Source organism: Thunnus thynnus, chromosome 22 (assembly GCF_963924715.1).
Source record: "Thunnus thynnus chromosome 22, fThuThy2.1, whole genome shotgun sequence".
Classification (NCBI taxonomy): Eukaryota; Metazoa; Chordata; class Actinopteri; order Scombriformes; family Scombridae; genus Thunnus; species Thunnus thynnus.
Window position 1 is genome coordinate 7,902,862 of NC_089538.1, and position 11,724 is coordinate 7,914,585.

Consider the following 11,724-nt stretch of genomic DNA (forward strand, 5'->3'; position numbering starts at 1 on the left):
CAACTCTGAATGGCCAAGCAAATGATCACTATTATCTTCAAGTCCAACTGAAATTAAATATCCTTTTTTTGTTTACCACAGCATACATATCTGCTCTGTAAATCACTTGTGCTGTGTGAAAAATGTATATTTTACATTCTTTGATTTCAAATATACCTTAGTTTTACATTATTTCGATTGACAACTGTTTCATCATTCACTTATGTAGCTGGCCTTATTTTGATACAGCAATTCAAATCTTACATAAAGCAATATTGTGCCTGCTACACAACAAAAGAGCCAGAAACTCTGAACAAACATGAACACAAGTTTCATGTTTGTAGTTTTCACTGCAGGAGTGATGTGAAATGGGATTTCAGTGGGACTTTAAATGTGCTATACTAGTTTTAGGCAATTTGTTTTTTAAAATAATATTGAACTTTACTGAAAAAAATCTTGACTCAAATTTTAAAAATTAAGCTTATGATTCACACTCAATATTTTAAGACATTGTTTATTGTTTAATTATTATAATACATGAATACATTACTATAGCATAGTATATACTAGTTAGCATATATGCACTAATTTGTGCCTATTACATATTTCCAGATCTGTTTGATTTTGTACTCCATTTTGTATCTCTTTATTATACAATAAATAATTGATCACAAAAAGCAAAGCAAAACAAAACAAAACAAAAGACAACAAAACACACCCACATGGGGACGTTATGGTATAAACTCACAGAGACTTTATGGCAATTTATTAGTTGACAAACCATTTTTAAGTAAGTATAGAAAAGTAAGTAAACGCTTATTTGTATAGAACTTTTCACAGCAGGACTGAGACACTTAAACAAGTACTGTACAGAAGGTCTGAAAAACAGACAAGGAAATAAGCCATTAAAAAGCAATAAATAAAGTGGGGCAGCTATTCAGACTGAAAGCCTGTCTGAATAAAAATGTTTTCAGCTGTTTCATAAAGATGTCACAGGAGTCCAGGGATCGCAAAGATAAGGGAGAGCATTCCATAGACTGGGTGCAACAGCTTGAAAAGCACAGTCACCTCAGGCTTTATAGCAGGTTTGAGGGACAGCCAGTAATTTCTGTAACAAATCATTTATCTTCTTAGGCCTACATGAATGTTAGATACCATAGTCAAAATCCAAATAAATTCAGCTAGTCCACATTTATCATATTTGACATTAAAGCATTTGATTTCTCCCAATAAAATAATAAAAAAATAACAAAAATATATACTGTAGACTGAAACAATAAATAATGAAAATGAACATAATAAAAAACATAAAAATAAACACATTAACATATGATTGAAAAGTTTTTCCTTTTCACAAGGGAAGATGTTGATTTAAAATACACGCATACACAACTAAAGACACTCAATGTGAGTGATAGGTAGTCAGTTAAAGGTTAAGCAGGTGATTACATTGAGCTGAGCCTTAAGCGAGGATGAAATGCAATATGTGAACAGTGTGTGTATTTGTGTGTATGTGTGTGTGTGTACGAACTGCTACACAATTGCCGTAAGTTGTTATGTGCTCTGTAGCCTTCTTAAGGTTACAGAGCACATTTCCGACAACAGATATTGTGTGTGTGTGTGTGTGTGTGTGTGTGCGTGTGTGTGCGCATGCGTGTGGATATGTTCATGTTGTGTCAATTGTCATGCAGTCCAGTGCCTCAGTGAGTCATGTTGTAGAATCTAACGTCAGTGTTCCCTCATCTATTTATTTATTAATTTATTTGCCTCAAGGGAAAATAAAGTGTCATATTGTGTTTGATTGAATCTTATGAGTGCATATTTGCATGCATGTGTGTATGTGTGTGTATCAAGCAGATACTCAGATAGAAAAACGTGATGAAGAGACTGACAGCGGAGAGAAGGATGAGAAGTGAGTGGCAATCGATGGGGATATATGATCTCTATGGGTTTTATAACACGACAGGAGACTGATGTTGGTGGGAAAGAGAGCTAGGTCAGAGATCAAGCGTGTGTGTGTGTGTGTGTGTGTAAGTGTGCGTGACTGATGGCTCTCCATGGCAGGCCACTACTGACCACTGGGAATGCGGTGAGAAGGGCAGTGAGAGCAGGGTGGATGGTCGGTAACAAGAGCTGCATCTGAAAGATGATGCGGTGAGGAGGAGGGGAGGATGTTCTGAGAATTGCTCAGAGAGAGATTGGTCGAATGAGAGCGATAAATAAAAGTGAAGAAACACAGAGCGGGAGATGCAGGAAGAGATGGAGATATGGAGGGAAAGCAGGGGAGATGGGGGTGGGTGGGCGTTATGGGAGAGATCAAAAGGAAGTTTTTCTCTGGCTTCATCTGTCGCCTGGGGCTGTAAAATGTCTGTTAACAACACATGCAATTCGCACCAATCTCACACGCTCACACAATCTTCCATGTTCAGATTCAGTTGCTCTTTTGATCCTCCTCTGCCTTCCTCTCCTCAGACCATTAGCCACACCTTCCTTCTGTCTCTGAGAGCAGCTGTGGGAATACAAGGCAATAAAGATGATGAAGGAAGATTATATCCAAGAAACAAATCTGACTTCCATTTTGCTTTAACATAAAGAAAAGCAGCTAATTTTTAAGAAGTCAGTAACTACTAGCACTTAGCAATAGGATTCACACATTTCTCTAAACATACTAAAAATACATTTAGATAAACATCACGCATGACTTTTATTCCATATCATAGTATGGATCTTCCAGTGTGTCCATAGTGTGATGTAATTTTTGATAACAACCCATTCTAACTTAGGATGGCCCAACCAGAACCAAGAGTGAGGTGTACTGTAGTGCTACAATATGAGATTCTGAAGATTTTGTGTTTATTTTAGTGTCTATTGAACTCAAATGTCATGTGTGCTTAGGGATTTGGACCTTGGGTCCATTGAATGCTTGCAGACCTGGGTATCATCCTGTTTGCAGACATTTTTAGCCACACTTGAGGGCTTGAGGGATGGCAACATTAGTTATAGCATGACACACTGCTACACAAGGTAAATGGGACTGGTTATATTATATTTTTAGTGTGTTATAGCTTGCGTAGTGGGAAAATATTGAATGATACTGTCCCAACAGTTCTGAGGGGGAAAAAATGGTCACAGTAAAATCAGAACAAGCTCCATGGATTGTTCTGTGAAATCTAGGCATGAAGAGAGTTACATCACCTTGGATTAGGCTAACTGATGAAATGAAAGCAGTAACTTAACCTGAGGCTAACTTCTGATGCCTGTGGGAAAACCTTTAACTACTGTATATATAGTGCAGTACAAAAAAAATGGCTATGAAAGGACACTAAGGCCAGTATTGAAATATTGTGAACGACAGCAATGTCAGTGTTTCAACCTCTGATCCTCCTTGAATTAAGGTGATCAAATAAAGTGTGAAAAAAGGTTGCAGGACAGGCAGAACGTGTTGGGTTGACACACGCTGTAATGGATTGTTCTCAAGCAGGAAATCTTCAATTGATCACAGAAAAAAAAATGTAATGGCAGGAAATCTAAAGTATACAGTACACGCTATTCTTTACTCTCAAAGTATGTTTAATCTGGAGAAACATGCTGCGGCATGAACAAACAGGTGCATATGACTGAGTCTGTCAGTTGATTTCTTTTCTATTGGTCTCTCATCCTGGTGAGAAAACTAGATCACACAGTCTGTGATATAAATATCCACTTCTGTGTGAGTGATATTATTTCATTAAGTCACATGTTATTATTACAGGAAGTGAAGTATTTTAAGTGTTTGAATGGCCAATCTTTGTATGTCTGTATCTATATGGCTACGCTGTCTTACTGGAATGAGCTGAAATGTATTTTCTCACATTATTCGAAAACAGGATTTTTTAAGCAGTGCATGACAGACAGGTACCAACTCTCTCTAATTGGCGAGTTACATGTAAATGCGTGTGGGGTTTTGTTTGCAAGTTCTTATTTGCCAACAGTTGAGAAGTGTGAAGCTTCAGTAAATGAATGACTATGTGAAAGGTTTTGCTTGTAGTAAAGAACCCATAGAAAATTACACCATGACTCTGCAGTTCCTCTAAGCTCTACAGTGATTAAAACATCTTTTAGCACATTGTTCTGGTTTTCTGATCCATACAGTTGTGGTTGATTTTCACCACTCTCATAGTGTAAGCCTAAGCAGGCACTTATTTTCACTGAAAAAGCTCTAAAATTGACTGTACACTACCTGTCCAGCACCAAACCTGTCCAGCACACAGACAAAACTGAACTTTGAAGCACCAGCATTTGTTTTGTTTGAGGAAACTGTCCTATTTCCATTTTGACAAAACCATTGTGACCTTAATCTATCATGCTTTTACTGAATCGTTTTTTATCTTTTTCCTTAATGTCATGGTTTGGAAAACTAACTTTAAAGAACAGAAACTCTCTGAATCAAATTGTTAAATGATCTAGTAAGCTGATTGGTGAGTCACAGCTTACCCTAGCATCCTTGTACACTAGACAGTTATAGCACATAACCAGCTTGATTTTAAATGATGACGCCCACCCTTTGCACAGTGAATTCCAGCTTCTCCCCTCTGGACGGAGGTTTATAGTCCCAAGGTGTAGAACAAAGCAATATAAAAATAGTTTTATTCCAGCAGCCATCACTCAGATGAACAAGACGCAGCAACATTGCACAGATGCTATAGAAGCGATGTTCATTTATTTCTTTTTACCTGTATTATACCTTATTTATTCTAGTGTTAATGTATTTTAGTGTTTTTATTGTTATTTGCGATTGTGCCATAATTTTTGTTCTTTAAATGAGATCATTGTCATGCTACACAATCCTCAAAAGTGCTGACACAACATTTAGACCAACAAGGACTGCATAACTGCATAAACCCATATGTTAAACTGCTTCATGTAGCAGATGTGTTTACATTCCGAGGGCCATTTTGCCATCTGCTACACAGAGATCTTTTGCGTTGTGACCAGATTAAGAGGCAATGTTGACATTTCACCTCCTTATGCATTCCCTTTGTCTGTCTCATGAGCTGTAGTCCCTGCAGGCAAGTAAACCCAAGAAACTGTTCTCTGTTTTGACAGACTATTGTGCTGTTTAATCTCTCCACTCTTCCTTTCCTGTGTTGATTTTTCCTTCATGTTTGCCTCAGATTTATTCAACACCTCAAAGCTATCCTCTCTCTCGCTCTCTATCTCTATCTCTCTCTCTCTCTCTCTCTGTTGCAAGGAGCAAGCTGATGATGTCCTTAAAGCTCTGTGGAGGCAGGGTGACAACAGACCCTAAGGAAATGAGGAGTCATGCTGTGCCTTTTTACTGTTCCTTCTTTGGAGCAGAGGAGTGTGATCCAGACAGTGCTGCAGAGCTGCTGGAGGGGCGTCCTCAGCTCAGTCCTGAGGAAAAGACAGACTTGTACATAGAACTCAATCTGAAGGAGCTGACTGCAGCTGTTGGTCAGATGGCTTCAGGTCGAGCTCCAGGAATAGTTGGGCTCACCACTGACTTTTATAAGCATTTCTGGTGTTCTGTTGGACCTGACCTGCATGAAGTACTATTGGATTGCTTTCATACAGGGACAATAATGGACAACCTCTTTCTGTTTTGAGACGTGCTTGGCCTGTGTAAACTCTGTGAACTTGACATTGGAATTCTCTCTTTAGACCAAGAGAAAGCATTTGACAGGGTGGACATTGGCTATTTGTTTTCAGTACTTAAGGCTTCTGGTTTCGGTGACCATTTTGTATCATGGGTGAGGTTGTTGTACAGTGGTGCTGAGTGTTTAGTGAAGATTGGGCTAGGGCTGAGCCGGCCAATCCCTGTGCAGAGGGGGATAAGAGAGGGTTGTCCGATCTCAGAGCAGCTTTACAGTCTGACTTTTCACTGTCAGGGACACAACACTTTTTACCCTTGATAGTCTTCGCTTATGTGGACGATTTAAATGTGTGTGTCAGGGATTAGGGGGACATGGTGGGTCTACAGGACAGTCTGGTGTTGTATCAGAAGGCCTCATCAGCAGAGGTAAACTGGGCAAAAAGTGAAGCCTTACAGGTGAGGCAGCACCCAGTCTGCCTGCAGGTCTGCATTGGGAGAGAATATAATGCATTGGGAGAGAAGATAAAGGTTTTGGGGGTGTTTTTGGGCACAGAGGATTACTAGAGGCAGAATTTGGGAGAGCGTGATGGAGAAAGTATGTGCCAAGTTAAATGGAAATGGTTGCTACCCCAGCTGTTGTATAGGGGTCGAGTTTTGGTTGCCAATAAATTGGTTGCCTCAGCGCTGTGGCATGGACTGATTGTCCTACCCTCACCAAGAGGCCTGATTGAAGACCTCCAGCGGGCCATAGTGGACTTTTTTTGGTCAGGGCAACACTGGATACGAGCTCCTGCCTTATACTTGCCAGCGGAAGAAGGAGGACAGGGCCTAATGGACATTACCTTTCAGTAGATGGCCTTTAACCGAAAACTGCACAGAGACTGCTGTACCACTGTGGTGTGTGGTGGCACAGTAGTCATCTGGGCTACAGTAAACAACTGTTTCTTCTGAGGCTGGAGGAGGCAGATCTGACAGGCCTGCTGCCTTTCTCCACCTCTGTCCTGGATGCATGGAAGATCCTGAAGGCTGCCAGGGACCCTGCTGCTACGGCCGGCCTGTGGCTGTTTGAAGAGCCACTGTTTTTTAGCTAGCGTAAGATCTTCCCTGAGGGAGGCTGGATGTGTGTAGCTGGGACATCTGCTGACACCTGCAAGAACTCACCAACGTCAGGGGATCCTGCAAGAACTCACCAACATCAGACCCAGGCTTTTAAGTCGGATTGTTGAAGAAGTGTGTGCTCCACTTCCGGAGCATCTGAGGACCTTCATGGAGGAGAACCGTGTGCTAGCTGGCCAATGGGAGGAGAGTGTGGAATATAGTTTTCCACAACTGGCTGTCTGCCCCCATGTGGGAAATTGGCAGGAGGGGCAGGGCTATCTCCTTTCTTTCACAACCCCACAGCTTGATGTTTTTGAGGAATTGGAAAAAAGGCAACTTATATCCTGTGTGTGTAGGTGAGGTACTTTCAGTCTCTGCAGGCCATGAAAGCATTGAGGTGGACTGAGTTTTCTGGCCCAGGCTCTTCGCCAAAAGGCTGCTGGCAGTCCCTGTTCAAGCTACCAGTTGAGGATTGTGCACGGGGCAATAGCAACGAACAGACAAGGAGTGCACCTGGATCCTGAGCATGGGGAGGTGTGTGTCTTTCGTTCACAATATGAATCTCTAACACCTTTATTTGTCCAGTGTCCTAGGTTGGTAGGTTTGTTTGAGTTATTAAGGGGTTGGTTTTTGGGGGTAGGGGAGCTTTTTTCATTTTTTGTCTATGGTCCCAAATACCTAGCCAGGAAAAAAGGTACACACACACTGATGAACTTCCTATCAGCTACTGGCAAGTTAGCCATTTTGAGCTGTAAGAACCAGGACTGAGATGTGGGCTGTGTGGAGGCTGGGAAGGTTATTACAGGACCGCTGAAGGCTCAGCTAAGGATGGAGCATGCCTATTAAAAAATGGTGGACAATCTGGAGGGGGAGTATTGTGCTCACTTGGGGATGCTGAAGATTTGGTCTACTTTTTCTAACTGGTGTAACAAGGGAAAGTCCTGTATGTATTGTTGGTTCACTGCACATATTTCTTGCTTTTTTTTGTGTGCTTTTTTAAATTTTTTTTCTTCACTCACAGTGAGGCACTTATGTAGCTGAGGTCCTTCATCTGTATACCTTTTGTAGTGCTTAATTAAGGGCTTTGTAAATTCAAATCAAAATCTCTCTTTCTATTTTTATTAATGTATTATTTATTTCTTTTATGACCACAGCTACAACCCAATACTTTATGTTGTTCTGTGAAAACAAAAGATAGGCCTTAAGCCTTAAGCACTGGGGATTGTCACTGAAAGTAAAAACTTATCAGTGCATTCATGCCAGTCCTTTCCTTTCATGCCCATTATCTCACAGAGCCTCCCTTTCTAATTCATCTGCCTCCCTGCCAGGCTGACAGAGCGAGACTGCAAAGGCTGACCAAGTTATTTGCCTCTTCAGTCTTCCATTCCCACCTCTGTCCCTACTCTACCAATCTCCTGCCTCCTGCACAACATGCTTCCTCCTTCTCTCCCAAATTATCATCCTCCATGTGTTATTCTCTCACTGTGTCTCTCACGCTCTCCACCGCCCTCCCACCTTAGAACCACCAAAGCACTCTGTTGCCATGACAGCAAAGGTGATGTCGAGGAAACATATTGGGTAACCTGTTTTAACCTTTTGTTTGTGTGTGTGTGTATGCCTAAATTATACACACACATACATACACACACACACTTCACCCTCCAGGTGCTTGTAGCTTCATAGGCTCTGTCTTGTAAACCCAACAGGATCTTGTTGTCTAACTCGTTTGCTGGCTCTCTCAAGGATGGGCACCTGTGGCCTTCATTCCGTTGCTATGACAACCCATATGGACCCATTACTTGATCCGTCATTGGATTCAAAGCACCACGTTGTGATTGGTTGGAGGGGTGGACGATGCAATTCATAATAGATACTCTGTTTCTTTTAGTGTGGGAGAGGGAGACAAAGTATACTGGTCAGGTTCATTAACAATCTGCACTACAGTACTTGATTCTGTTTGAAATTCAAGTTAGAAACATACCTTCATTTTCACCTTCAAATATTGTGAAGAACTGTTCTAACAGAAAAACAGGACCTGTGTCTGTAAAATGTTTGCTAGTCCAAAGATGACCAGGTTTTTACCCTTTTTAAAATCTTTTAAATCTAGAAAGAGCTGAAGTGAAAGCCAACAACCAGGTTCTGTTCCACAAGTAAGTAAACCTCATTCAAAACCACACTTTTATACACTTTTATAATAATAATAACATTTATAATAATGCAAATAACTAAAAATCCAGCACTTGAAAACCGCCTTCCTCAACAGACCTTGTGTGGTTCACTCCATATGTCAATATGAAGATGGCAATAGAAAAAAAACGACCTAATATTGCTGTGTATTTAATATTTCTGTTTTTAAGGGTATTTTACAAAAACGTTTCCTATAAGCCCTATATCGCTGCGGGTTAAATGTCATGGCTCAACAAAAGAGGCGAGTGGGTGAGTTGAGACTCGTTCTGTAGAACCAGCGGGACAGAGGGGATCAAAAAAATGACTTTAGAGGAGATTCTTGGTTAATGTTATTGATATGGATGACACCAGGTCAAGATGACACAAGAATGCACGTACATTTTTGTGGGAGTTGTAGTTTTTTTCGATGCAAACAAACTGCTTTTTAATTTTATTTAATGATGACAGTTTTCATTTTTTGTATCCCTCTATAAGCTTTGTGTATTTTCTGAGGGACTTTTCAGTATTACTTGCTCCAATCAGGAACTAATTTTGCTTTTGAATGGACAGATGATAACTGCATGTACCATTGCATAAATGGTAAAACCCCTGATGGGGCATGAAAGGCCCAGAATCTGTAGATTTTCTTTCCAACCAAACACAAAGGCAGCTGATTTAGTTCTTCCTTGCAGGGCTGTTAATCAGTGAAACTGCCTGCTGAATGGAATAAAGCCTGCAGACTTTCAGCCACTGCGCGGGGCTGCATATCCCAGATTAATGGTACAAATCAAGCATTTCTAGTCAGGGGTCATTACACTAACTAATTAGACATTATCGAGTCAAGTCAATTCAAGTCAATTTTATTTATATAGCGCCAAATCACAACAGAAGTTATCTCAGGGCACTTTTCACATAGAGCAGGTCTAGACCGTACTCTTTAATTTACACAGACCCAACGTTCCCCCATGAGCAAGCACTTGGCAACAGCGGCAAGGAAAAACTCCCCTTTATCAGGAAGAAACCTTGAGCAGAACCAGGCTCTAGGTGTTCGGCCATTTGCCATGACTGGTTGGGTTGAGAGAACTTTTTGCTAATTAAAACTAGTCAAAGAAAGAGTCTAAAACTAACCTTTTAATGAACAGTGAAATTCTGTTTACCACATGTTCTGTTCTCATCTCTTGAGCAGCTTCTGTAACTCCCCAAAAGCTATTATTTGCTCTCATTAACCAATGCCAGCCTCTTTCCCTCTAATGGTTTCAACCCCTAACTAATCTATTTCTCTGTGCTCTCACAACCTGACTAATAGGCACCCTTCAGTCCCCCATTAAAATGAGGTAATTAGTATGTGTGTTTGTGTGTGTGTTTGTGTGTGCTGTGGTGTAAACATCAGGATTGAGACAGATGGTTAATGTTATTGTCACTTTAGTGAGTCGATGATTAGGGATGCTTTTAACATGCACTGACATTGTGTGTAATAATGTGTAGTGGTATGCATGCATGCAGTGTGAGTGCCAAACATAAAGGTCTCAGTGAAACTTGTTTAATTGTCTGCCTAAGTGAAGGTCATTGCACAATGACTCATCCCCTCCATCCTAAAATGAATTGGGGACAGATTTCTCTAGACAGACCAACATACATATGGTTTTAAAGAGGAGCATGATGATAGATTAAATGTCTCAGGAGGACAAAACAATGGCAGTGACTCAGAGTGGGTTGAACCGAACAGTGGAGGTAACTAAGCACAGGGCAAAACGTGTGATCAAAAAGGAGCTTTTATATACTAGTACCACAACTCCACTTTGGGCCTGTAGTAATTTCAATAAGGAGATATCAACTGGAAGTGTATAAATACTGTATATTTATTGAGGTTATGAATAGAGAATAGACGCCCTGGAGTCTGATTTTTAAAAAATAGCATCCAAGGACTGATTGGCCTGAAGACCGTGGGCAGAAAGGTCATAGTGTCGTACTCATCTGTACAATTACAGAAATTGTTGGACACATTCCCCCCTTATTCTGACATCAGAAAGGCGTGGGTGAAGGGGCTTTCTGGAAGCTGTTCGACCATCATCTGACCATAATTTAGTAACCATGGTAACACATGTTGTTTCAGAGAACATAAATATACGCACAAGGTGTAGTAAAGTGCTGTATAACTTTGTTGTTGGTAACAACAATTTTGATTCCTCCACATGAGTCCATGTAACACTGATGATGATATCACTAAAAATGTAATTGAAAGAGTTAACTGTCAGTCAATGCAGTGTGATTTAATGCATATTTATAATTAGTAAGTGTGAGAAAGAATCGGACCAGACCTAAAAGGCAAAAAGGTAATGTTCTTCCACCTTAGTGTCACAAAACACAAGGCCAACAATATTGGTGAGAACATCAAACTTTTATGCTGCAGTGTTCTTATACTTGGCAGAATTTCAGCTCTCAAAATAAGCTCTCTCTCCTAATACTGTACACATGGGACAAATCTAAAGTGGGATCACAGCTCACTCATACAAATATGAAAAAAGACATTGATAAAATAATAGATACAGTAGGTGACTCAGTGTGTCCGCGGTTTACACTGTTGCCTAAGAAAGTCCACAGGTCTGTGCTGGTTTCCTCTTGCACTTCAGTTTCCTTCAACAGCCCAAAAACATGCAGATCAGGTGAATTGTTCATAGGTCTAAATGTGAGTCTGTAAATGGGCTGTGTATCAGTGTACACAGTGCATGATGAATAGAATAGGCTTTGCTGCCCTGGATGATGGAAATTTTATAGTGATACCTACAGTAAGTCCAAGTATCACAAATCCTAGTTGGAACTGTTAAAAAAACAACAATAACAAAACTTTCTTTTACTAGTCTTTTGGTTTTGCAGTTCCACTGAGCTCA